This window comes from Crinia signifera, chromosome 6 (genome assembly GCF_055691185.1).
Source record: "Crinia signifera chromosome 6, ASM5569118v1, whole genome shotgun sequence".
Taxonomy (NCBI): Eukaryota; Metazoa; Chordata; class Amphibia; order Anura; family Myobatrachidae; genus Crinia; species Crinia signifera.
In genome coordinates, this window is record NC_139222.1 from 63,499,215 (window position 1) to 63,520,143 (window position 20,929).

General features: G+C 39.8%; 34 non-coding genes and 11 pseudogenes across 34 annotated transcripts; all 45 read left to right on the forward strand.

Annotated features, from left to right (window-relative positions):
• Nucleotides 1–199: 199 nt before the first annotated feature.
• Nucleotides 200–317, forward strand: LOC146014874 (5S ribosomal RNA). The gene has a single exon (XR_014447815.1). It is a non-coding gene; the product is annotated as a 5S ribosomal RNA (ribosomal RNA).
• A 346-nt stretch (nt 318–663) lies between these two features.
• LOC146010896 (5S ribosomal RNA) lies at nt 664–782 on the forward strand (annotated as a pseudogene).
• Nucleotides 783–1,127: 345 nt separating this feature from the next.
• On the forward strand, nt 1,128–1,247 carry LOC146016795 (5S ribosomal RNA). Its single transcript, XR_014449673.1, has one exon. It is a non-coding gene; the product is annotated as a 5S ribosomal RNA (ribosomal RNA).
• Nucleotides 1,248–1,592: 345 nt separating this feature from the next.
• On the forward strand, nt 1,593–1,711 carry LOC146017247 (5S ribosomal RNA). The gene has a single exon (XR_014450118.1). It is a non-coding gene; the product is annotated as a 5S ribosomal RNA (ribosomal RNA).
• Nucleotides 1,712–2,056: 345 nt separating this feature from the next.
• On the forward strand, nt 2,057–2,175 carry LOC146016121 (5S ribosomal RNA). The gene has a single exon (XR_014449021.1). It is a non-coding gene; the product is annotated as a 5S ribosomal RNA (ribosomal RNA).
• A 345-nt stretch (nt 2,176–2,520) lies between these two features.
• On the forward strand, nt 2,521–2,639 carry LOC146010365 (5S ribosomal RNA; annotated as a pseudogene).
• Nucleotides 2,640–2,984: 345 nt separating this feature from the next.
• Nucleotides 2,985–3,103, forward strand: LOC146013730 (5S ribosomal RNA). The gene has a single exon (XR_014446699.1). It is a non-coding gene; the product is annotated as a 5S ribosomal RNA (ribosomal RNA).
• Nucleotides 3,104–3,448: 345 nt separating this feature from the next.
• On the forward strand, nt 3,449–3,567 carry LOC146016122 (5S ribosomal RNA). Its single transcript, XR_014449022.1, has one exon. It is a non-coding gene; the product is annotated as a 5S ribosomal RNA (ribosomal RNA).
• Nucleotides 3,568–3,912: 345 nt separating this feature from the next.
• LOC146011302 (5S ribosomal RNA) lies at nt 3,913–4,031 on the forward strand (annotated as a pseudogene).
• A 345-nt stretch (nt 4,032–4,376) lies between these two features.
• Nucleotides 4,377–4,495, forward strand: LOC146016471 (5S ribosomal RNA). Its single transcript, XR_014449363.1, has one exon. It is a non-coding gene; the product is annotated as a 5S ribosomal RNA (ribosomal RNA).
• Nucleotides 4,496–4,841: 346 nt separating this feature from the next.
• On the forward strand, nt 4,842–4,960 carry LOC146010897 (5S ribosomal RNA; annotated as a pseudogene).
• Nucleotides 4,961–5,305: 345 nt separating this feature from the next.
• On the forward strand, nt 5,306–5,424 carry LOC146013731 (5S ribosomal RNA). The gene has a single exon (XR_014446700.1). It is a non-coding gene; the product is annotated as a 5S ribosomal RNA (ribosomal RNA).
• A 345-nt stretch (nt 5,425–5,769) lies between these two features.
• Nucleotides 5,770–5,888, forward strand: LOC146017248 (5S ribosomal RNA). Its single transcript, XR_014450119.1, has one exon. It is a non-coding gene; the product is annotated as a 5S ribosomal RNA (ribosomal RNA).
• Nucleotides 5,889–6,233: 345 nt separating this feature from the next.
• On the forward strand, nt 6,234–6,352 carry LOC146016123 (5S ribosomal RNA). Its single transcript, XR_014449023.1, has one exon. It is a non-coding gene; the product is annotated as a 5S ribosomal RNA (ribosomal RNA).
• A 345-nt stretch (nt 6,353–6,697) lies between these two features.
• On the forward strand, nt 6,698–6,816 carry LOC146010366 (5S ribosomal RNA; annotated as a pseudogene).
• A 345-nt stretch (nt 6,817–7,161) lies between these two features.
• LOC146013732 (5S ribosomal RNA) lies at nt 7,162–7,280 on the forward strand. The gene has a single exon (XR_014446701.1). It is a non-coding gene; the product is annotated as a 5S ribosomal RNA (ribosomal RNA).
• Nucleotides 7,281–7,625: 345 nt separating this feature from the next.
• On the forward strand, nt 7,626–7,744 carry LOC146016124 (5S ribosomal RNA). The gene has a single exon (XR_014449024.1). It is a non-coding gene; the product is annotated as a 5S ribosomal RNA (ribosomal RNA).
• A 345-nt stretch (nt 7,745–8,089) lies between these two features.
• LOC146011303 (5S ribosomal RNA) lies at nt 8,090–8,208 on the forward strand (annotated as a pseudogene).
• A 345-nt stretch (nt 8,209–8,553) lies between these two features.
• Nucleotides 8,554–8,672, forward strand: LOC146016472 (5S ribosomal RNA). The gene has a single exon (XR_014449364.1). It is a non-coding gene; the product is annotated as a 5S ribosomal RNA (ribosomal RNA).
• Nucleotides 8,673–9,017: 345 nt separating this feature from the next.
• On the forward strand, nt 9,018–9,136 carry LOC146013733 (5S ribosomal RNA). The gene has a single exon (XR_014446702.1). It is a non-coding gene; the product is annotated as a 5S ribosomal RNA (ribosomal RNA).
• Nucleotides 9,137–9,480: 344 nt separating this feature from the next.
• LOC146014988 (5S ribosomal RNA) lies at nt 9,481–9,599 on the forward strand. Its single transcript, XR_014447925.1, has one exon. It is a non-coding gene; the product is annotated as a 5S ribosomal RNA (ribosomal RNA).
• Nucleotides 9,600–9,944: 345 nt separating this feature from the next.
• On the forward strand, nt 9,945–10,063 carry LOC146015818 (5S ribosomal RNA). Its single transcript, XR_014448727.1, has one exon. It is a non-coding gene; the product is annotated as a 5S ribosomal RNA (ribosomal RNA).
• Nucleotides 10,064–10,407: 344 nt separating this feature from the next.
• On the forward strand, nt 10,408–10,526 carry LOC146010857 (5S ribosomal RNA; annotated as a pseudogene).
• A 345-nt stretch (nt 10,527–10,871) lies between these two features.
• On the forward strand, nt 10,872–10,990 carry LOC146014990 (5S ribosomal RNA). Its single transcript, XR_014447926.1, has one exon. It is a non-coding gene; the product is annotated as a 5S ribosomal RNA (ribosomal RNA).
• A 345-nt stretch (nt 10,991–11,335) lies between these two features.
• Nucleotides 11,336–11,454, forward strand: LOC146015740 (5S ribosomal RNA). Its single transcript, XR_014448652.1, has one exon. It is a non-coding gene; the product is annotated as a 5S ribosomal RNA (ribosomal RNA).
• Nucleotides 11,455–11,800: 346 nt separating this feature from the next.
• Nucleotides 11,801–11,919, forward strand: LOC146016199 (5S ribosomal RNA). The gene has a single exon (XR_014449096.1). It is a non-coding gene; the product is annotated as a 5S ribosomal RNA (ribosomal RNA).
• Nucleotides 11,920–12,264: 345 nt separating this feature from the next.
• Nucleotides 12,265–12,373, forward strand: LOC146011501 (5S ribosomal RNA; annotated as a pseudogene).
• Nucleotides 12,374–12,718: 345 nt separating this feature from the next.
• On the forward strand, nt 12,719–12,837 carry LOC146013316 (5S ribosomal RNA). The gene has a single exon (XR_014446294.1). It is a non-coding gene; the product is annotated as a 5S ribosomal RNA (ribosomal RNA).
• Nucleotides 12,838–13,182: 345 nt separating this feature from the next.
• LOC146016201 (5S ribosomal RNA) lies at nt 13,183–13,301 on the forward strand. The gene has a single exon (XR_014449098.1). It is a non-coding gene; the product is annotated as a 5S ribosomal RNA (ribosomal RNA).
• A 345-nt stretch (nt 13,302–13,646) lies between these two features.
• LOC146014991 (5S ribosomal RNA) lies at nt 13,647–13,765 on the forward strand. Its single transcript, XR_014447927.1, has one exon. It is a non-coding gene; the product is annotated as a 5S ribosomal RNA (ribosomal RNA).
• A 345-nt stretch (nt 13,766–14,110) lies between these two features.
• On the forward strand, nt 14,111–14,229 carry LOC146014906 (5S ribosomal RNA). Its single transcript, XR_014447846.1, has one exon. It is a non-coding gene; the product is annotated as a 5S ribosomal RNA (ribosomal RNA).
• A 345-nt stretch (nt 14,230–14,574) lies between these two features.
• LOC146016202 (5S ribosomal RNA) lies at nt 14,575–14,693 on the forward strand. The gene has a single exon (XR_014449099.1). It is a non-coding gene; the product is annotated as a 5S ribosomal RNA (ribosomal RNA).
• A 345-nt stretch (nt 14,694–15,038) lies between these two features.
• Nucleotides 15,039–15,157, forward strand: LOC146016203 (5S ribosomal RNA). Its single transcript, XR_014449100.1, has one exon. It is a non-coding gene; the product is annotated as a 5S ribosomal RNA (ribosomal RNA).
• Nucleotides 15,158–15,502: 345 nt separating this feature from the next.
• LOC146010622 (5S ribosomal RNA) lies at nt 15,503–15,621 on the forward strand (annotated as a pseudogene).
• Nucleotides 15,622–15,966: 345 nt separating this feature from the next.
• On the forward strand, nt 15,967–16,085 carry LOC146013734 (5S ribosomal RNA). The gene has a single exon (XR_014446703.1). It is a non-coding gene; the product is annotated as a 5S ribosomal RNA (ribosomal RNA).
• A 345-nt stretch (nt 16,086–16,430) lies between these two features.
• LOC146013735 (5S ribosomal RNA) lies at nt 16,431–16,549 on the forward strand. Its single transcript, XR_014446704.1, has one exon. It is a non-coding gene; the product is annotated as a 5S ribosomal RNA (ribosomal RNA).
• Nucleotides 16,550–16,894: 345 nt separating this feature from the next.
• On the forward strand, nt 16,895–17,013 carry LOC146015181 (5S ribosomal RNA). Its single transcript, XR_014448109.1, has one exon. It is a non-coding gene; the product is annotated as a 5S ribosomal RNA (ribosomal RNA).
• A 345-nt stretch (nt 17,014–17,358) lies between these two features.
• Nucleotides 17,359–17,477, forward strand: LOC146017400 (5S ribosomal RNA). The gene has a single exon (XR_014450274.1). It is a non-coding gene; the product is annotated as a 5S ribosomal RNA (ribosomal RNA).
• Nucleotides 17,478–17,822: 345 nt separating this feature from the next.
• On the forward strand, nt 17,823–17,941 carry LOC146011537 (5S ribosomal RNA; annotated as a pseudogene).
• A 345-nt stretch (nt 17,942–18,286) lies between these two features.
• Nucleotides 18,287–18,405, forward strand: LOC146015741 (5S ribosomal RNA). Its single transcript, XR_014448653.1, has one exon. It is a non-coding gene; the product is annotated as a 5S ribosomal RNA (ribosomal RNA).
• Nucleotides 18,406–18,750: 345 nt separating this feature from the next.
• On the forward strand, nt 18,751–18,869 carry LOC146013736 (5S ribosomal RNA). Its single transcript, XR_014446705.1, has one exon. It is a non-coding gene; the product is annotated as a 5S ribosomal RNA (ribosomal RNA).
• Nucleotides 18,870–19,214: 345 nt separating this feature from the next.
• LOC146015742 (5S ribosomal RNA) lies at nt 19,215–19,333 on the forward strand. Its single transcript, XR_014448654.1, has one exon. It is a non-coding gene; the product is annotated as a 5S ribosomal RNA (ribosomal RNA).
• Nucleotides 19,334–19,678: 345 nt separating this feature from the next.
• On the forward strand, nt 19,679–19,797 carry LOC146013737 (5S ribosomal RNA). The gene has a single exon (XR_014446706.1). It is a non-coding gene; the product is annotated as a 5S ribosomal RNA (ribosomal RNA).
• Nucleotides 19,798–20,142: 345 nt separating this feature from the next.
• On the forward strand, nt 20,143–20,261 carry LOC146011187 (5S ribosomal RNA; annotated as a pseudogene).
• Nucleotides 20,262–20,607: 346 nt separating this feature from the next.
• Nucleotides 20,608–20,726, forward strand: LOC146017029 (5S ribosomal RNA). The gene has a single exon (XR_014449905.1). It is a non-coding gene; the product is annotated as a 5S ribosomal RNA (ribosomal RNA).
• The last annotated feature ends 203 nt before the right edge of the window (nt 20,727–20,929 follow it).

A 20,929-nucleotide genomic window follows, 5' to 3' on the forward strand; every position in this document is an offset into this window, starting at 1 on the left:
TCCAACTGCTTTTGGCAGCTAAACAGTGTTGAGCCTCTTTAGTAGTTTAATTTAAGACCCCCTGCTAATATCATGTCCTGTAGGTCTTTTTACATTACCAACACATGATTTTTTTCAGTAAGCCAATACAGTTAGGAAACTTTTGTATTAGCTTACCTGGTGATAGAAGTAGAAGAGGGCAAAAAAGTGCCTGTATCTCACCTACAGCCATACCACATTGGATAGGCCCAATCTCGTCTGATCTTGGAATCTAAGCAGTGTTGGGCCTGGTTAGTACTTGGTGGGAGACCACATGGGAACACCAGGTGCTGTAGGTTTTTTCACATTACAGGCAAATTGTTTTTATTCTCTAGCTATTTAAATTGGAAACTTTTTCTTTTAATTGCCAGTACAGACATTTGGAAGAGGTCAAACAGACACAATAGCCATCACCTAAAGACTTACCACACTGTTTAGGCCCAATTCCAACTGCTTTTGGCAGCTAAACAGTGTTGAGCCTGTTTAGTAGTTTAATTTAAGACCCCCTGCTAATATCATGTCCTGTAGGTCTTTTTACATTACCAACACATGATTTTTTTTAAGTAAGCCAATACAGTTAGGAAACTTTTTTATTAGCTTACCTGGTGATAGAAGTAGAAGAGGGCAAAAAAGTCCCTGTATCTCACCTACAGCCATACCACATTGGATAGGCCCAATCTCGTCTAATCTTGGAAGCTAAGCAGTGTTGGTCTTGGTTAGTACTTGGGTGGGAGACCACCTGGGAACACCAGGTGCTGTAGGTTTTTTCACATTAATGGCAAATTGTTTTTATTCTCTAGCTATTTAAATAGGAAACTTTTTCTTTTTATTGCCAGCACAGACATTTGGAAGAGGTCAAACAGACACAATAGCCATCACCTAAAGACTTACCACACTGTTTAGGCCCAATTCCAACTGCTTTTGGCAGCTAAACAGTGTTGAGTCTCTTTAGTAGTTTAATTTAAGACCCCCTGCTAATATCATGTCCTGTAGGTCTTTTTACATTACCAACACATGATTTTTTTCAGTAAGCCAATACAGTTAGGAAACTTTTGTATTAGCTTACCTGGTGATAGAAGTAGAAGAGGGCAAAAAAGTGCCTTTAACTCACCTACAGCCATACCACATTGGATAGGCCCAATCTCGTCTGATCTTGGAAGCTAAGCAGTGTTTGGGCCTGGTTAGTACTTGGGTGGGAGACCACATGGGAACACCAGGTGCTGTAGGTTTTTTCACATTACTGGCAAATTGTTTTTATTCTCTAGCTATTTAAATAGGAAACTTTATCTTTTTATTGCCAGCACAGACATTTGGAAGAGGTCAAACAGACACAATAGCCATCACCTAAAGACTTACCAAACTGTTTAGGCCCAATTCCAACTGCTTTTGGCAGCTAAACAGTGTTGAGACTCTTTAGTAGTTTAATTTAAGACCCCCTGCTAATATCATGTCCTGTAGGTCTTTTTACATTACCAACACATGATTTTTTTCAGTAAGCCAATACAGTTAGGAAACTTTTGTATTAGCTTACCTGGTGATAGAAGTAGAATAGGGCAAAAAAGTGGCTTTAACTCACCTACAGACATACCACATTGGATAGGCCCAATCTCGTCTGATCTTGGAAGCTAAGCAGTGTTGGGCCTGGTTAGTACTTGGGTGGGAGACCACATGGGAACACCAGGTGCTGTAGTTTTTTTCACATTACAGGCAAATTGTTTTTATTCTCTAGCTATTTAAATTGGAAACTTTTTATTTTTATTGCCAGTACAGACATTTGGAAGAGGTCAAACAGACACAATAGCAATCACCTAAAGACTTACCACACTGTTTAGGCCCAATTCCAACTGCTTTTGGCAGCTAAACAGTGTTGGGCCTCTTTAGTAGTTTAATTTAAGACTCCCTGCTAATATCATGTCCTGTAGGTCTTTTTACATTACCAACACATGATTTTTTTCAGTAAGCCAATACAGTTAGGAAACTTTTTTATTAGCTTACCTGGTGATAGAAGTAGAAGAGGGCAAAAAAGTGCCTGCATCTCACCTACAGCCATACCACATTGGATAGGCCCAATCTCGTCTGATCTTGGAAGCTAAGCAGTGTTGGGCCTGGTTAGTACTTGGGTGGGAGACCACATGGGAACACCAGGTGATGTAGGTTTTTTCACATTACAGGCAAATTGTTTTTATTCTCTAGCTATTTAAATTGGAAACTTTTTCTTTTTATTGCCAGTACAGACATTTGGAAGAGGTCAAACAGACACAATAGCCATCACCTAAAGACTTACCACACTGTTTAGGCCCGATTCCAACTGCTTTTGGCAGCTAAACAGTGTTGAGCCTGTTTAGTAGTTTAATTTAGGACCCCCTGCTAATATCATGTCCTGTAGGTCTTTTTACATTACCAACACATGATTTTTTTCAGTAAGCCAATACAGTTAGGAAACTTTTTTATTAGCTTACCTGGTGATAGAAGTAGAAGAGGGCAAAAAAGTGCCTGTATCTCACCTACAGCCATACTACATTGGATAGGCCCAATCTCGCCTGATCTTGGAAGCTAAGCAGTGTTGGGCCTGGTTAGTACTTGTGTGGGAGACCACCTGGGAACACCAGGTGCTGTAGGTTTTTTCACATTACTGGCAAATTGTTTTTATTCTCTAGCTATTTAAATTGGAAACTTTTTCTTTTTATTGCCAGCACAGACATTTGGAAGAGGTCAAACAGACACAATAGCCATCACCTAAAGACTTACCACACTGTTTAGGCTCAATTCCAACTGCTTTTGGCAGCTAAACAGTGTTGAGCCTCTTTAGTAGTTTAATTTAAGACCCCCTGCTAATATCATGTCCTGTAGGTCTTTTTACATTACCAACACATGATTTTTTTCAGTAAGCCAATACAGTTAGGAAACTTTTTTATTAGCTTACCTGGTGATAGAAGTAGAAGAGGGCAAAAAAGTGCCTGTATCTCACCTACAGCCATACCACATTGGATAGGCCCAATCTCGTCTGATCTTGGAAGCTAAGCAGTGTTGGGCCTGGTTAGTACTTGGGTGGGAGACCACATGGGAACACCAGGTGCTGTAGGTTTTTTCACATTACAGGCAAATTGTTTTTATTCTCTAGCTATTTAAATTGGAAACTTTTTCTTTTTATTGCCAGTACAGACATTTGGAAGAGGTCAAACAGACACAATAGCCATCACCTAAAGACTTACCACACTGTTTAGGCCCAATTCCAACTGCTTTTGGCAGCTAAACAGTGTTGAGCCTCTTTAGTAGTTTAATTTAAGACCCCCTGCTAATATCATGTCCTGTAGGTCTTTTTACATTACCAACACATGATTTTTTTCAGTAAGCCAATACAGTTAGGAAACTTTTTTATTAGCTTACCTGGTGATAGAAGTAGAAGAGGGCAAAAAAGTGCCTGCATCTCACCTACAGCCATACCACATTGGATAGGCCCAATCTCGTCTGATCTTGGAAGCTAAGCAGTGTTGGGCCTGGTTAGTACTTGGGTGGGAGACCACATGGGAACACCAGGTGATGTAGGTTTTTTCACATTACAGGCAAATTGTTTTTATTCTCTAGCTATTTAAATTGGAAACTTTTTCTTTTTATTGCCAGTACAGACATTTGGAAGAGGTCAAACAGACACAATAGCCATCACCTAAAGACTTACCACACTGTTTAGGCCCAATTCCAACTGCTTTTGGCAGCTAAACAGTGTTGAGCCTGTTTAGTAGTTTAATTTAGGACCCCCTGCTAATATCATGTCCTGTAGGTCTTTTTACATTACCAACACATGATTTTTTTCAGTAAGCCAATACAGTTAGGAAACTTTTTTATTAGCTTACCTGGTGATAGAAGTAGAAGAGGGCAAAAAAGTGCCTGTATCTCACCTACAGCCATACTACATTGGATAGGCCCAATCTCGCCTGATCTTGGAAGCTAAGCAGTGTTGTGCCTGGTTAGTACTTGTGTGGGAGACCACCTGGGAACACCAGGTGCTGTAGGTTTTTTCACATTACTGGCAAATTGTTTTTATTCTCTAGCTATTTAAATTGGAAACTTTTTCTTTTTATTGCCAGCACAGACATTTGGAAGAGGTCAAACAGACACAATAGCCATCACCTAAAGACTTACCACACTGTTTAGGCTCAATTCCAACTGCTTTTGGCAGCTAAACAGTGTTGAGCCTCTTTAGTAGTTTAATTTAAGACCCCCTGCTAATATCATGTCCTGTAGGTCTTTTTACATTACCAACACATGATTTTTTTCAGTAAGCCAATACAGTTAGGAAACTTTTTTATTAGCTTACCTGGTGATAGAAGTAGAAGAGGGCAAAAAAGTGCCTGTATCTCACCTACAGCCATACCACATTGGATAGGCCCAATCTCGTCTGATCTTGGAAGCTAAGCAGTGTTGGGCCTGGTTAGTACTTGGGTGGGAGACCACATGGGAACACCAGATGCTGTAGGTTTTTTCACATTACAGGCAAATTGTTTTTATTCTCTAGCTATTTAAATTGGAAACTTTTTCTTTTTATTGCCAGTACAGACATTTGGAAGAGGTCAAACAGACACAATAGCCATCACCTAAAGACTTACCACACTGTTTAGGCCCAATTCCAACTGCTTTTGGCAGCTAAACAGTGTTGAGCCTGTTTAGTAGTTTAATTTAAGACCCCCTGCTAATATCATGTCCTGTAGGTCTTTTTACATTACCAACACATGATTTTTTTTAAGTAAGCCAATACAGTTAGGAAACTTTTTTATTAGCTTACCTGGTGATAGAAGTAGAAGAGGGCAAAAAAGTCCCTGTATCTCACCTACAGCCATACCACATTGGATAGGCCCAATCTCGTCTAATCTTGGAAGCTAAGCAGTGTTGGTCTTGGTTAGTACTTGGGTGGGAGACCACCTGGGAACACCAGGTGCTGTAGGTTTTTTCACATTAATGGCAAATTGTTTTTATTCTCTAGCTATTTAAATAGGAAACTTTTTCTTTTTATTGCCAGCACAGACATTTGGAAGAGGTCAAACAGACACAATAGCCATCACCTAAAGACTTACCACACTGTTTAGGCCCAATTCCAACTGCTTTTGGCAGCTAAACAGTGTTGAGTCTCTTTAGTAGTTTAATTTAAGACCCCCTGCTAATATCATGTCCTGTAGGTCTTTTTACATTACCAACACATGATTTTTTTCAGTAAGCCAATACAGTTAGGAAACTTTTGTATTAGCTTACCTGGTGATAGAAGTAGAAGAGGGCAAACAAGTGCCTTTAACTCACCTACAGCCATACCACATTGGATAGGCCCAATCTCGTCTGATCTTGGAAGCTAAGCAGTGTTGGGCCTGGTTAGTACTTGGGTGGGAGACCACATGGGAACACCAGGTGCTGTAGGTTTTTTCACATTACTGGCAAATTGTTTTTATTCTCTAGCTATTTAAATAGGAAACTTTATCTTTTTATTGCCAGCACAGACATTTGGAAGAGGTCAAACAGACACAATAGCCATCACCTAAAGACTTACCAAACTGTTTAGGCCCAATTCCAACTGCTTTTGGCAGCTAAACAGTGTTGAGCCTCTTTAGTAGTTTAATTTAAGACCCCCTGCTAATATCATGTCCTGTAGGTCTTTTTACATTACCAACACATGATTTTTTTCAGTAAGCCAATACAGTTAGGAAACTTTTGTATTAGCTTACCTGGTGATAGAAGTAGAATAGGGCAAAAAAGTGGCTTTAACTCACCTACAGACATACCACATTGGATAGGCCCAATCTCGTCTGATCTTGGAAGCTAAGCAGTGTTGGGCCTGGTTAGTACTTGGGTGGGAGACCACATGGGAACACCAGGTGCTGTAGTTTTTTTCACATTACAGGCAAATTGTTTTTATTCTCTAGCTATTTAAATTGGAAACTTTTTATTTTTATTGCCAGTACAGACATTTGGAAGAGGTCAAACAGACACAATAGCAATCACCTAAAGACTTACCACACTGTTTAGGCCCAATTCCAACTGCTTTTGGCAGCTAAACAGTGTTGGGCCTCTTTAGTAGTTTAATTTAAGACTCCCTGCTAATATCATGTCCTGTAGGTCTTTTTACATTACCAACACATGATTTTTTTCAGTAAGTCAATACAGTTAGGAAACTTTTTTATTAGCTTACCTGGTGATAGAAGTAGAAGAGGGCAAAAAAGTGCCTGCATCTCACCTACAGCCATACCACATTGGATAGGCCCAATCTCGTCTGATCTTGGAAGCTAAGCAGTGTTGGGCCTGGTTAGTACTTGGGTGGGAGACCACATGGGAACACCAGGTGATGTAGGTTTTTTCACATTACAGGCAAATTGTTTTTATTCTCTAGCTATTTAAATTGGAAACTTTTTCTTTTTATTGCCAGTACAGACATTTGGAAGAGGTCAAACAGACACAATAGCCATCACCTAAAGACTTACCACACTGTTTAGGCCCGATTCCAACTGCTTTTGGCAGCTAAACAGTGTTGAGCCTGTTTAGTAGTTTAATTTAGGACCCCCTGCTAATATCATGTCCTGTAGGTCTTTTTACATTACCAACACATGATTTTTTTCAGTAAGCCAATACAGTTAGGAAACTTTTTTATTAGCTTACCTGGTGATAGAAGTAGAAGAGGGCAAAAAAGTGCCTGTATCTCACCTACAGCCATACTACATTGGATAGGCCCAATCTCGCCTGATCTTGGAAGCTAAGCAGTGTTGGGCCTGGTTAGTACTTGTGTGGGAGACCACCTGGGAACACCAGGTGCTGTAGGTTTTTTCACATTACTGGCAAATTGTTTTTATTCTCTAGCTATTTAAATTGGAAACTTTTTCTTTTTATTGCCAGCACAGACATTTGGAAGAGGTCAAACAGACACAATAGCCATCACCTAAAGACTTACCACACTGTTTAGGCTCAATTCCAACTGCTTTTGGCAGCTAAACAGTGTTGAGCCTCTTTAGTAGTTTAATTTAAGACCCCCTGCTAATATCATGTCCTGTAGGTCTTTTTACATTACCAACACATGATTTTTTTCAGTAAGCCAATACAGTTAGGAAACTTTTTTATTAGCTTACCTGGTGATAGAAGTAGAAGAGGGCAAAAAAGTGCCTGTATCTCACCTACAGCCATACCACATTGGATAGGCCCAATCTCGTCTGATCTTGGAAGCTAAGCAGTGTTGGGCCTGGTTAGTACTTGGGTGGGAGACCACATGGGAACACCAGGTGCTGTAGGTTTTTTCACATTACAGGCAAATTGTTTTTATTCTCTAGCTATTTAAATTGGAAACTTTTTCTTTTTATTGCCAGTACAGACATTTGGAAGAGGTCAAACAGACACAATAGCCATCACCTAAAGACTTACCACACTGTTTAGGCCCAATTCCAACTGCTTTTGGCAGCTAAACAGTGTTGAGCCTCTTTAGTAGTTTAATTTAAGACCCCCTGCTAATATCATGTCCTGTAGGTCTTTTTACATTACCAACACATGATTTTTTTCAGTAAGCCAATACAGTTAGGAAACTTTTTTATTAGCTTACCTGGTGATAGAAGTAGAAGAGGGCAAAAAAGTGCCTGCATCTCACCTACAGCCATACCACATTGGATAGGCCCAATCTCGTCTGATCTTGGAAGCTAAGCAGTGTTGGGCCTGGTTAGTACTTGGGTGGGAGACCACATGGGAACACCAGGTGATGTAGGTTTTTTCACATTACAGGCAAATTGTTTTTATTCTCTAGCTATTTAAATTGGAAACTTTTTCTTTTTATTGCCAGTACAGACATTTGGAAGAGGTCAAACAGACACAATAGCCATCACCTAAAGACTTACCACACTGTTTAGGCCCAATTCCAACTGCTTTTGGCAGCTAAACAGTGTTGAGCCTGTTTAGTAGTTTAATTTAGGACCCCCTGCTAATATCATGTCCTGTAGGTCTTTTTACATTACCAACACATGATTTTTTTCAGTAAGCCAATACAGTTAGGAAACTTTTTTATTAGCTTACCTGGTGATAGAAGTAGAAGAGGGCAAAAAAGTGCCTGTATCTCACCTACAGCCATACTACATTGGATAGGCCCAATCTCGCCTGATCTTGGAAGCTAAGCAGTGTTGTGCCTGGTTAGTACTTGTGTGGGAGACCACCTGGGAACACCAGGTGCTGTAGGTTTTTTCACATTACTGGCAAATTGTTTTTATTCTCTAGCTATTTAAATTGGAAACTTTTTCTTTTTATTGCCAGCACAGACATTTGGAAGAGGTCAAACAGACACAATAGCCATCACCTAAAGACTTACCACACTGTTTAGGCTCAATTCCAACTGCTTTTGGCAGCTAAACAGTGTTGAGCCTCTTTAGTAGTTTAATTTAAGACCCCCTGCTAATATCATGTCCTGTAGGTCTTTTTACATTACCAACACATGATTTTTTTCAGTAAGCCAATACAGTTAGGAAACTTTTTTATTAGCTTACCTGGTGATAGAAGTAGAAGAGGGCAAAAAAGTGCCTGTATCTCACCTACAGCCATACCACATTGGATAGGCCCAATCTCGTCTGATCTTGGAAGCTAAGCAGTGTTGGGCCTGGTTAGTACTTGGGTGGGAGACCACATGGGAACACCAGATGCTGTAGGTTTTTTCACATTACAGGCAAATTGTTTTTATTCTCTAGCTATTTAAATTGGAAACTTTTTCTTTTTATTGCCAGTACAGACATTTGGAAGAGGTCAAACAGACACAATAGCCATCACCTAAAGACTTACCACACTGTTTAGGCCCAATTCCAACTGCTTTTGGCAGCTAAACAGTGTTGAGCCTCTTTAGTAGTTTAATTTAAGACCCCCTGCTAATATCATGTCCTGTAGGTCTTTTTACATTACCAACACATGATTTTTTTCAGTAAGCCAATACAGTTAGGAAACTTTTTTATTAGCTTACCTGGTGATAGAAGTAGAAGAGGGCAAAAAAGTGCCTGTATCTCACCTACAGCCATACCACATTGGATAGGCCCAATCTCGTCTGATCTTGGAAGCTAAGCAGTGTTGGGCCTGGTTAGTACTTGGGTGGGAGACCACATGGGAACACCAGGTGCTGTAGGTTTTTCACATTACAGGCAAATTGTTTTTATTCTCTAGCTATTTAAATTGGAAACTTTTTCTTTTTATTGCCAGTACAGACATTTGGAAGAGGTCAAACAGACACAATAGCCATCACCTAAAGACTTACCACACTGTTTAGGCCCAATTCCAACTGCTTTTGGCAGCTAAACAGTGTTGAGCCTCTTTAGTAGTTTAATTTAAGACCCCCTGCTAATATCATGTCCTGTAGGTCTTTTTACATTACCAACACATGATTTTTTTCAGTAAGCCAATACAGTTAGGAAACTTTTTTATTAGCTTACCTGGTGATAGAAGTAGAAGAGGGCAAAAAAGTGCCTGTATTTCACCTACAGCCATACCACATTGGATAAGCCCAATCTCGTCTGTTCTTGGAAGCTAAGCAGTGTTGGGCCTGGTTAGTACTTGGGTGGGAGACCACATGGGAACACCAGGTGCTGTAGGTTTTTTCACATTACAGGCAAATTGTTTTTATTCTCTAGCTATTTATATTGGAAACTTTTTCTTTTTATTGCCAGCACAGACATTTGGAAGAGGTCAAACAGACACAATAGCCATCACCTAAAGACTTACCACACTGTTTAGGCTCAATTCCAACTGCTTTTGGCAGCTAAACAGTGTTGAGCCTCTTTTGTAGTTTAATTTAAGACCCCCTGCTAATATCATGTCCTGTAGGTCTTTTTACATTACCAACACATGATTTTTTTCAGTAAGCCAATACAGTTAGGAAACTTTTGTATTAGCTTACCTGGTGATAGAAGTAGAAGAGGGCAAAAAAGTGAGTTTAACTCACCTACAGCCATACCACATTGGATAGGCCCAATCTCGTCTGATCTTGGAAGCTAAGCAGTGTTGGGCCTGGTTAGTACTTGGGTGGGAGACCACATGGAAACACCAGGTGCTGTAGGTTTTTTCACATTACTGGCAAATTGTTTTTATTCTCTAGCTATTTAAATAGGAAACTTTTTCTTTTTATTGCCAGCACAGACATTTGGAAGAGGTCAAACAGACACAATAGCCATCACCTAAAGACTTACCACACTGTTTAGGCCCAATTCCAACTGCTTTTGGCAGCTAAACAGTGTTGAGCTTTTTAGTAGTTTAATTTAAGACCCCCTGCTAATATCATGTCCTGTAGGTCTTTTTACATTACCAACACATGATTTTTTTCAGTAAGCCAATACAGTTAGGAAACTTTTTTATTAGCTTACCTGGTGATAGAAGTAGAAGAGGGCAAAAAAGTGCCTGTATCTCACCTACAGACATACCACATTGGATAGGCCCAATCTCGTCTGATCTTGGAAGCTAAGCAGTGTTGGGCCTGGTTAGTACTTGGGTGGGAGACCACATGGGAACACCAGTTGCTGTAGGTTTTTTCACATTACTGGCAAATTGTTTTTATTCTCTAGCTATTTAAATAGGAAACTTTTTCTTTTTATTGCCAGCACAGACATTTGGAAGAGGTCAAACAGACACAATAGCCATCACCTAAAGACTTACCACACTGTTTAGGCCCAATTCCAACTGCTTTTGGCAGCTAAACAGTGTTGAGCCTGTTTAGTAGTTTAATTTAAGACCCCCTGCTAATATCATGTCCTGTAGGTCTTTTTACATTACCAACACATGATTTTTTTCAGTAAGCCAATACAGTTAGGAAACTTTTTTATTAGCTTACCTGGTGATAGAAGTAGAAGAGGGCAAAAAAGTGCCTATATTTCACCTACAGCCATACCACATTGGATAAGCCCAATCTCGTCTGTTCTTGGAAGCTAAGCAGTGTTGGGCCTGGTTAGTACTTGGGTGGGAGACCACATGGGAACACCAGGTGCTGTAGGTTTTTTCACATTACAGGCAAATTGTTTTTATTCTCTAGCTATTTATATTGGAAACTTTTTCTTTTTATTGCCAGCACAGACATTTGGAAGAGGTCAAACAGACACAATAGCCATCACCTAAAGACTTACCACACTGTTTAGGCTCAATTCCAACTGCTTTTGGCAGCTAAACAGTGTTGAGCCTCTTTTGTAGTTTAATTTAAGACCCCCTGCTAATATCATGTCCTGTAGGTCTTTTTACATTACCAACACATGATTTTTTTCAGTAAGCCAATACAGTTAGGAAACTTTTGTATTAGCTTACCTGGTGATAGAAGTAGAAGAGGGCAAAAAAGTGCCTTTAACTCACCTACAGCCATACCACATTGGATAGGCCCAATCTCGTCTGCTCTTGGAAGCTAAGCAGTGTTGGGCCTGGTTAGTACTTGGGTGGGAGACCACATGGGAACACCAGGTGCTGTAGGTTTTTTCACATTACTGGCAAATTGTTTTTATTCTCTAGCTATTTAAATAGGAAACTTTTTTCTTTTTATTGCCAGCACAGACATTTGGAAGAGGTCAAACAGACACAATAGCCATCACCTAAAGACTTACCACACTGTTTAGGCCCAATTCCAACTGCTTTTGGCAGCTAAACAGTGTTGAGCCTCTTTAGTAGTTTAATTTAAGACCCCCTGCTAATATCATGTCCTGTAGGTCTTTTTACATTACCAACACATGATTTTTTTCAGTAAGCCAATACAGTTAGGAAACTTTTTTATTAGCTTACCTGGTGATAGAAGTAGAAGAGGGCAAAAAAGTGCCTGTATCTCACCTACAGACATACCACATTGGATAGGCCCAATCTCGTCTGATCTTGGAAGCTAAGCAGTGTTGGGCCTGGTTAGTACTTGGGTGGGAGACCACATGGGAACACCAGGTGCTGTAGGTTTTTTCACATTACAGGCAAATTGTTTTTATTCTCTAGCTATTTAAATTGGAAACTTTTTCTTTTTATTGCCAGTACAGACATTTGAAAGAGGTCAAACAGACACAATAACCATCACCTAAATACTTACCACACTGTTTAGGCCCAATTCCAACTGCTTTTGGCAGCTAAACAGTGTTGAGCCTGTTTAGTAGTTTAATTTAAGACCCCCTGCTAATATCATGTCCTGTAGGTCTTTTTACATTACCAACACATGATTTTTTTCAGTAAGCCAATACAGTTAGGAAACTTTTTTATTAGCTTACCTGGTGATAGAAGTAGAAGAGGGCAAAAAAGTGCCTGTATCTCACCTACAGCCATACCACATTGGATAGGCCTGATCTTGGAAGCTAAGCAGTGTTGGGCCTGGTTAGTACTTGGGTGGGAGACCACATGGGAACACCAGGTGCTGTAGGTTTTTTCACATTACAGGCAAATTGTTTTTATTCTCTAGCTATTTATATTGGAAACTTTTTCTTTTTATTGCCAGCACAGACATTTGGAAGAGGTCAAACAGACACAATAGCCATCACCTAAAGACTTACCACACTGTTTAGGCTCAATTCCAACTGCTTTTGGCAGCTAAACAGTGTTGAGCCTCTTTTGTAGTTTAATTTAAGACCCCCTGCTAATATCATGTCCTGTAGGTCTTTTTACATTACCAACACATGATTTTTTTCAGTAAGCCAATACAGTTAGGAAACTTTTGTATTAGCTTACCTGGTGATAGAAGTAGAAGAGGGCAAAAAAGTGAGTTTAACTCACCTACAGCCATACCACATTGGAAAGGCCCAATCTCGTCTGATCTTGGAAGCTAAGCAGTGTTGGGCCTGGTTAGTACTTGGGTGGGAGACCACATGGGAACACCAGGTGCTGTAGGTTTTTTCACATTACTGGCAAATTGTTTTTATTCTCTAGCTATTTAAATAGGAAACTTTTTCTTTTTATTGCCAGCACAGACATTTGGAAGAGGTCAAACAGACACAATAGCCATCACCTAAAGACTTACCACACTGTTTAGGCCCAATTCCAACTGCTTTTGGCAGCTAAACAGTGTTGAGCCTCTTTAGTAGTTTAATTTAAGACCCCCTGCTAATATCATGTCCTGTAGGTCTTTTTACATTACCAACACATGATTTTTTTCAGTAAGCCAATACAGTTAGGAAACTTTTTTATTAGCTTACCTGGTGATAGAAGTAGAAGAGGGCAAAAAAGTGCCTGTATCTCACCTACAGACATACCACATTGGATAGGCCCAATCTCGTCTGATCTTGGAAGCTAAGCAGTGTTGGGCCTGGTTAGTACTTGGGTGGGAGACCACATGGGAACACCAGGTGCTGTAGGTTTTTTCACATTACAGGCAAATTGTTTTTATTCTCTAGCTATTTAAATTGGAAACTTTTTCTTTTTATTGCCAGTACAGACATTTGGAAGAGGTCAAACAGACACAATAACCATCACCTAAATACTTACCACACTGTTTAGGCCCAATTCCAACTGCTTTTGGCAGCTAAACAGTGTTGAGCCTGTTTAGTAGTTTAATTTAAGACCCCCTGCTAATATCATGTCCTGTAGGTCTTTTTACATTACCAACACATGATTTTTTTCAGTAAGCCAATACAGTTAGGAAACTTTTTTATTAGCTTACCTGGTGATAGAAGTAGAAGAGGGCAAAAAAGTGCCTGTATTTCACCTACAGCCATACCACATTGGATAAGCCCAATCTCGTCTGTTCTTGGAAGCTAAGCAGTGTTGGGCCTGGTTAGTACTTGGGTGGGAGACCACATGGGAACACCAGGTGCTGTAGGTTTTTTCACATTACAGGCAAATTGTTTTTATTCTCTAGCTATTTATATTGGAAACTTTTTCTTTTTATTGCCAGCACAGACATTTGGAAGAGGTCAAACAGACACAATAGCCATCACCTAAAGACTTACCACACTGTTTAGGCTCAATTCCAACTGCTTTTGGCAGCTAAACAGTGTTGAGCCTCTTTTGTAGTTTAATTTAAGACCCCCTGCTAATATCATGTCCTGTAGGTCTTTTTACATTACCAACACATGATTTTTTTCAGTAAGCCAATACAGTTAGGAAACTTTTGTATTAGCTTACCTGGTGATAGAAGTAGAAGAGGGCAAAAAAGTGCCTTTAACTCACCTACAGCCATACCACATTGGATAGGCCCAATCTCGTCTGATCTTGGAAGCAAAGCAGTGTTGGGCCTGGTTAGTACTTGGGTGGGAGACCACATGGGAACACCAGGTGCTGTAGGTTTTTTCACATTACTGGCAAATTGTTTTTATTCTCTAGCTATTTAAATAGGAAACTTTTTCTTTTTATTGCCAGCACAGACATTTGGAAGAGGTCAAACAGACACAATAGCCATCACCTAAAGACTTACCACACTGTTTAGGCCCAATTCCAACTGCTTTTGGCAGCTAAACAGTGTTGAGCCTCTTTAGTAGTTTAATTTAAGACCCCCTGCTAATATCATGTCCTGTAGGTCTTTTTACATTACCAACACATGATTTTTTTCAGTAAGCCAATACAGTTAGGAAACTTTTTTATTAGCTTACCTGGTGATAGAAGTAGAAGAGGGCAAAAAAGTGCCTGTATCTCACCTACAGACATACCACATTGGATAGGCCCAATCTCGTCTGATCTTGGAAGCTAAGCAGTGTTGGGCCTGGTTAGTACTTGGGTGGGAGACCACATGGGAACACCAGGTGCTGTAGGTTTTTTCACATTACTGGCAAATTGTTTTTATTCTCTAGCTATTTAAATAGGAAACTTTTTCTTTTTATTGCCAGCACAGACATTTGGAAGAGGTCAAACAGACACAATAGCCATCACCTAAAGACTTACCACACTGTTTAGGCCCAATTCCAACTGCTTTTGGCAGCTAAACAGTGTTGAGCCTCTTTAGTAGTTTAATTTAAGACCCCCTGCTAATATCATGTCCTGTAGGTCTTTTTACATTACCAACACATGATTTTTTTCAGTAAGCCAATACAGTTAGGAAACTTTTTTATTAGCTTACCTGGTGATAGAAGTAGAAGAGGGCAAAAAAGTGCCTGTATCTCACCTACAGACATACCACATTGGATAGGCCCAATCTCGTCTGATCTTGGAAGCTAAGCAGTGTTGGGCCTGGTTAGTACTTGGGTGGGAGACCACATGGGAACACCAGGTGCTGTAGGTTTTTTCACATTACAGGCAAATTGTTTTTATTCTCTAGCTATTTAAATTGGAAACTTTTTCTTTTTATTGCCAGTACAGACATTTGGAAGAGGTCAAACAGACACAATAACCATCACCTAAATACTTACCACACTGTTTAGGTCCAATTCCAACTGCTTTTGGCAGCTAAACAGTGTTGAGCCTGTTTAGTAGTTTAATTTAAGACCCCCTGCTAATATCATGTCCTGTAGGTCTTTTTACATTACCAACACATGATTTTTTTCAGTAAGCCAATACAGTTAGGAAACTTTTTTATTAGCTTACCTGGTGATAGAAGTAGAAGAGGGCAAAAAAGTGCCTGTATTTCACCTACAGCCATACCACATTGGATAAGCCCAATCTCGTCTGTTCTTGGAAGCTAAGCAGTGTTGGGGCTGGTTAGTACTTGGGTGGGAGACCACATGGGAACACCAGGTGCTGTAGGTTTTTTCACATTACAGGCAAATTGTTTTTATTCTCTAGCTATTTATATTGGAAACTTTTTCTTTTTATTGCCAGCACAGACATTTGGAAGCGGTCAAACAGACACAATAGCCATCACCTAAAGACTTACCACACTGTTTAGGCTCAATTCCAACTGCTTTTGGCAGCTAAACAGTGTTGAGCCTCTTTTGTAGTTTAATTTAAGACCCCCTGCTAATATCATGTCCTGTAGGTCTTTTTACATTACCAACACATGATTTTTTTCAGTAAGCCAATACAGTTAGGAAACTTTTGTATTAGCTTACCTGGTGATAGAAGTAGAAGAGGGCAAAAAAGTGAGTTTAGCTCACCTACAGCCATACCACATTGGATAGGCCCAATCTCGTCTGATCTTGGAAGCTAAGCAGTGTTGGGCCTGGTTAGTACTTGGGTGGGAGACCACATGGGAACACCAGGTGCTGTAGGTTTTTTCACATTACTGGCAAATTGTTTTTATTCTCTAGCTATTTAAATAGGAAACTTTTTCTTTTTATTGCCAGCACAGACATTTGGAAGAGGTCAAACAGACACAATAGCCATCACCTAAAGACTTACCACACTGTTTAGGCCCAATTCCAACTGCTTTTGGCAGCTAAACAGTGTTGAGCCTCTTTAGTAGTTTAATTTAAGACCCCCTGCTAATATCATGTCCTGTAGGTCTTTTTACATTACCAACACATGATTTTTTTCAGTAAGCCAATACAGTTAGGAAACTTTTTTATTAGCTTACCTGGTGATAGAAGTAGAAGAGGGCAAAAAAGTGCCTGTATCTCACCTACAGCCATACCACATTGGATAGGCCCAATCTCGTCTGATCTTGGAAGCTAAGCAGTGTTGGGCCTGGTTAGTACTTGGGTGGGAGACCACATGGGAACACCAGGTGCTGTAGGTTTTTTCACATTACAGGCAAATTGTTTTTATTCTCTAGCTATTTAAATTGGAAACTTTTTCTTTTTATTGCCAGCACAGACATTTGGAAGAGGTCAAACAGACACAATAGCCATCACCTAAAGACTTACCACACTGTTTAGGCCCAACTCCAACTGCTTTTGGCAGCTAAACAGTGTTGAGCCTCTTTAGTAGTTTAATTTAAGACCCCCTGCTAATATCATGTCCTGTAGGTCTTTTTACATTATCAACACATGATTTTTTTCAGTAAGCCAATACAGTTAGGAAACTTTTTTATTAGCTTACCTGGTGATAGAAGTAGAAGAGGGCAAAAAAGTGCCTGTATCTCACCTACAGCCATACCACATTGGATAGGCCCAATCTCGTCTGATCTTGGAAGCTAAGCAGTGTTGGGCCTGGTTAGTACTTGGGTGGGAGACCACATGGGAACACCAGGTGCTGTTGGTTTTTTCACATTACAGGCAAATTGTTTTTATTCTCTAGCTATTTAAATTGGAAACTTTTTCTTTTTATTGCCAGTACAGACATTTGTAAGAGGTCAAACAGACACAATAGCCATCACCTAAAGACTTACCACACTGTTTTGGCCCAATTCCAACTGCTTTTGGCAGCTAAACAGTGTTGAGCCTCTTTAGTAGTTTAATTTAAGACCCCCTGCTAATATCATGTCCTGTAGGTCTTTTTACATTACCAACACATGATTTTTTTCAGTAAGCCAATACAGTTAGGAAACTTTTTTATTAGCTTACCTGGTGATAGAAGTAGAAGAGGGCAAAAAAGTGCCTGTATCTCACCTACAGCCATACCACATTGGATAGGCCCAATCTCGTCTGATCTTGGAAACTAAGCAGTGTTGGGCCTGGTTAGTACTTGGGTGGGAGACCACATGGGAACACCAGGTGCTGTAGGTTTTTTCACATTACAGGCAAATTGTTTTTTTTCTCTAGCTATTTAAATTGGAAACTTTTTCTTTTTATTGCCAGTACAGACATTTGGAAGAGGTCAAACAGACACAATAGCCATCACCTAAAGACTTACCACACTGTTTAGGCCCAATTCCAACTGCTTTTGGCAGCTAAACAGTGTTGAGCCTCTTTAGTAGTTTAATTTAAGACCCCCTGCTAATATCATGTCCTGTAGGTCTTTTTACATTACCAACACATGATTTTTTTCAGTAAGCCAATACAGTTAGGAAACTTTTGTATTAGCTTACCTGGTGATAGAAGTAGAAGAGGGCAAAAAAGTGAATCTAACTCACCTACAACCATACCACATTGGATAGGCCCAATCTCGTCTAATCTTGGAAGCTAAGCAGTGTTGAACCTGGTTAGTACTTGGGTGGGAGACCACATGGGACCACCAGGTGCTGTAGGTTTTTTCACATTACTGGCAAATTGTTTTTATTCTCTAGCTATTTAAATTGGAAACTTTTTCTTTTTATTGCCAGTACAGACATTTGGAAGAGGTCAAACAGACACAATAGCCATCACCTAAAGACTTACCACACTGTTTAGGCCCAATTCCAACTGCTTTTGGCAGCTAAACAGTGTTAAGCCTCTATTGTAGTTTAATTTAAGACCCCCTGCTAATATCATGTCCTGTAGGTCTTTTTACATTACCAACACATGATTTTTTTCAGTAAGCCAATACAGTTAGGAAACTTTTGTATTAGCTTACCTGGTAATAGAAGTAGAAGAGGGCAAAAAAGTGGCTTTAACTCACCTACAGCCATACCACATTGGATAGGCCCAATCTCGTCTGCTCTTGGAAGCTAAGCAGTGTTGGGCCTGGTTAGTACTTGGGTGGGAGACCACATGGGAACACCAGGTGCTGTAGGTTTTTTCACATTACTGGCAAATTGTTTTTATTCTCTAGCTATTTAAATTGGAAACTTTTTCTTTTTATTGACAGCACAGACATTTGGAAGAGGTCAAACAGACACAATAGCCATCACCTAAAGACTTACCACACTGTTTAGGCCCAATTCCAACTGCTTTTGGCAGCTAAACAGTGTTGAGCCTCTTTAGTAGTTTAATTTAAGACCCCCTGCTAATATCATGTCCTGTAGGTCTTTTTACATTACCAACACATGATTTTTTTCAGTAAGCCAATACAGTTAGGAAACTTTTTTATTAGCTTACCTGGTAAAAGAAGTAGAAGAGGGCAAAAAAGTGCCTGTATTTCACCTACAGCCATACCACATTGGATAGGCCCAATCTCGTCTGATCTTGGAAGCTAAGCAGTGTTGGGCCTGGTTAGTACTTGGGTGGGAGACCACATGGGAACACCAGGTGCTGTAGGTTTTTTCACATTACTGGCAAATTGTTTTTATTCTCTAGCTATTTAAATTGGAAACTTTTTCTTTTTATTGACAGCACAGACATTTGGAAGAGGTCAAACAGACACAATAGCCATCACCTAAAGACTTACCACACTGTTTAGGCCCAATTCCAACTGCTTTTGGCAGCTAAACAGTGTTGAGCCTCTTTAGTAGTTTAATTTAAGACCCCCTGCTAATATCATGTCCTGTAGGTCTTTTTACATTACCAACACATGATTTTTTTCAGTAAGCCAATACAGTTAGGAAACTTTTGTATTAGCTTACCTGGTAATAGAAGTAGAAGAGGGCAAAAAAGTGGCTTTAACTCACCTACAGCCATACCACATTGGATAGGCCCAATCTCGTCTGCTCTTGGAAGCTAAGCAGTGTTGGGCCTGGTTAGTACTTGGGTGGGAGACCACATGGGAACACCAGGTGCTGTAGGTTTTTTCACATTACTGGCAAATTGTTTTTATTCTCTAGCTATTTAAATTGGAAACTTTTTCTTTTTATTGACAGCACAGACATTTGGAAGAGGTCAAACAGACACAATAGCCATCACCTAAAGACTTACCACACTGTTTAGGCCCAATTCCAACTGCTTTTGGCAGCTAAACAGTGTTGAGCCTCTTTAGTAGTTTAATTTAAGACCCCCTGCTAATATCATGTCCTGTAGGTCTTTTTACATTACCAACACATGATTTTTTTCAGTAAGCCAATACAGTTAGGAAACTTTTTTATTAGCTTACCTGGTGATAGAAGTAGAAGAGGGCAAAAAAGTGCCTGTATCTCACCTACAGCCATACCACATTGGATAGGCCCAATCTCGTCTGATCTTGGAAGCTAAGCAGTGTTGGGCCTGGTTAGTACTTGGGTGGGAGACCACATGGGAACACCAGGTGCTGTAGGTTTTTTCACATTACAGGCAAATTGTTTTTATTCTCTAGCTATTTAAATTGGAAACTTTTTCTTTTTATTGCCAGTACAGACATTTGGAAGAGGTCAAACAGACACAATAGCCATCACATAAAGACTTACCACACTGTTTAGGCCCAATTCCAACTGCTTTTGGCAGCTAAACAGTGTTGAGCCCCTTTAGTAGTTTAATTTAAGACCCCCTGCTAATATCATGTCCTGTAGGTCTTTTTACATTACCAACACATGATTTTTTTCAGTAAGCCAATACAGTTAGGAAACTTTTTTATTAGCTTACCAGGTGATAGAAGTAGAAGAGGGCAAAAAAGTGCCTGTATTTCACCTACAGCCATACCACATTGGATAGGCCCAATCTCGTCTGTTCTTGGAAGCTAAGCAGTGTTGGGCCTGGTTAGTACTTGGGTAAGAGACCACATGGGAACACCAGGTGCTGTAGGTTTTTTCACATTACTGGCAAATTGTTTTTATTCTCTAGCTATTTAAATTTGAAACTTTTTCTTTTTATTGCCAGCACAGACATTTGGAAGAGGTCAAACAGACACAATAGCCATCACCTAAAGACTTACCTTACTGTTTAGGCCCAATTCCAACTGCTTTTGGCAGCTAAACAGTGTTGAGCCTCTTTAGTAGTTTAATTTAAGACCCCCCTGCTAATATCATGTCCTGTAGGTCTTTTTACATTACCAACACATGATTTTTTTCAGTAAGCCAATACAGTTAGGAAACTTTTTTATTAGCTTACCTGGTGATAGAAGTAGAAGAGGGCAAAAAAGTGCCTGTATCTCAACTACAGCCATACCACATTGGATAGGCCCAATCTCGTCTGAACTTGGAAGCTAAGCAGTTTTGGGCCTGGTTAGTACTTGGGTGGGAGACCACATGGGAACACCAGGTGCTGTAGGTTTTTTCACATTACAGGCAAATGGTTTTTATTCTCTAGCTATTTAAATTGGAAACTTTTTATTTTTATTGCCAGTACAGACATTTGGAAGAGGTCAAACAGACACAATAGCCATCACCTAAAGACTTACCACACTGTTTAGGCCCAATTCCAACTGCTTTTGGCAGCTAAACAGTGTTGGGCCTCTTTAGTAGTTTAATATAAGA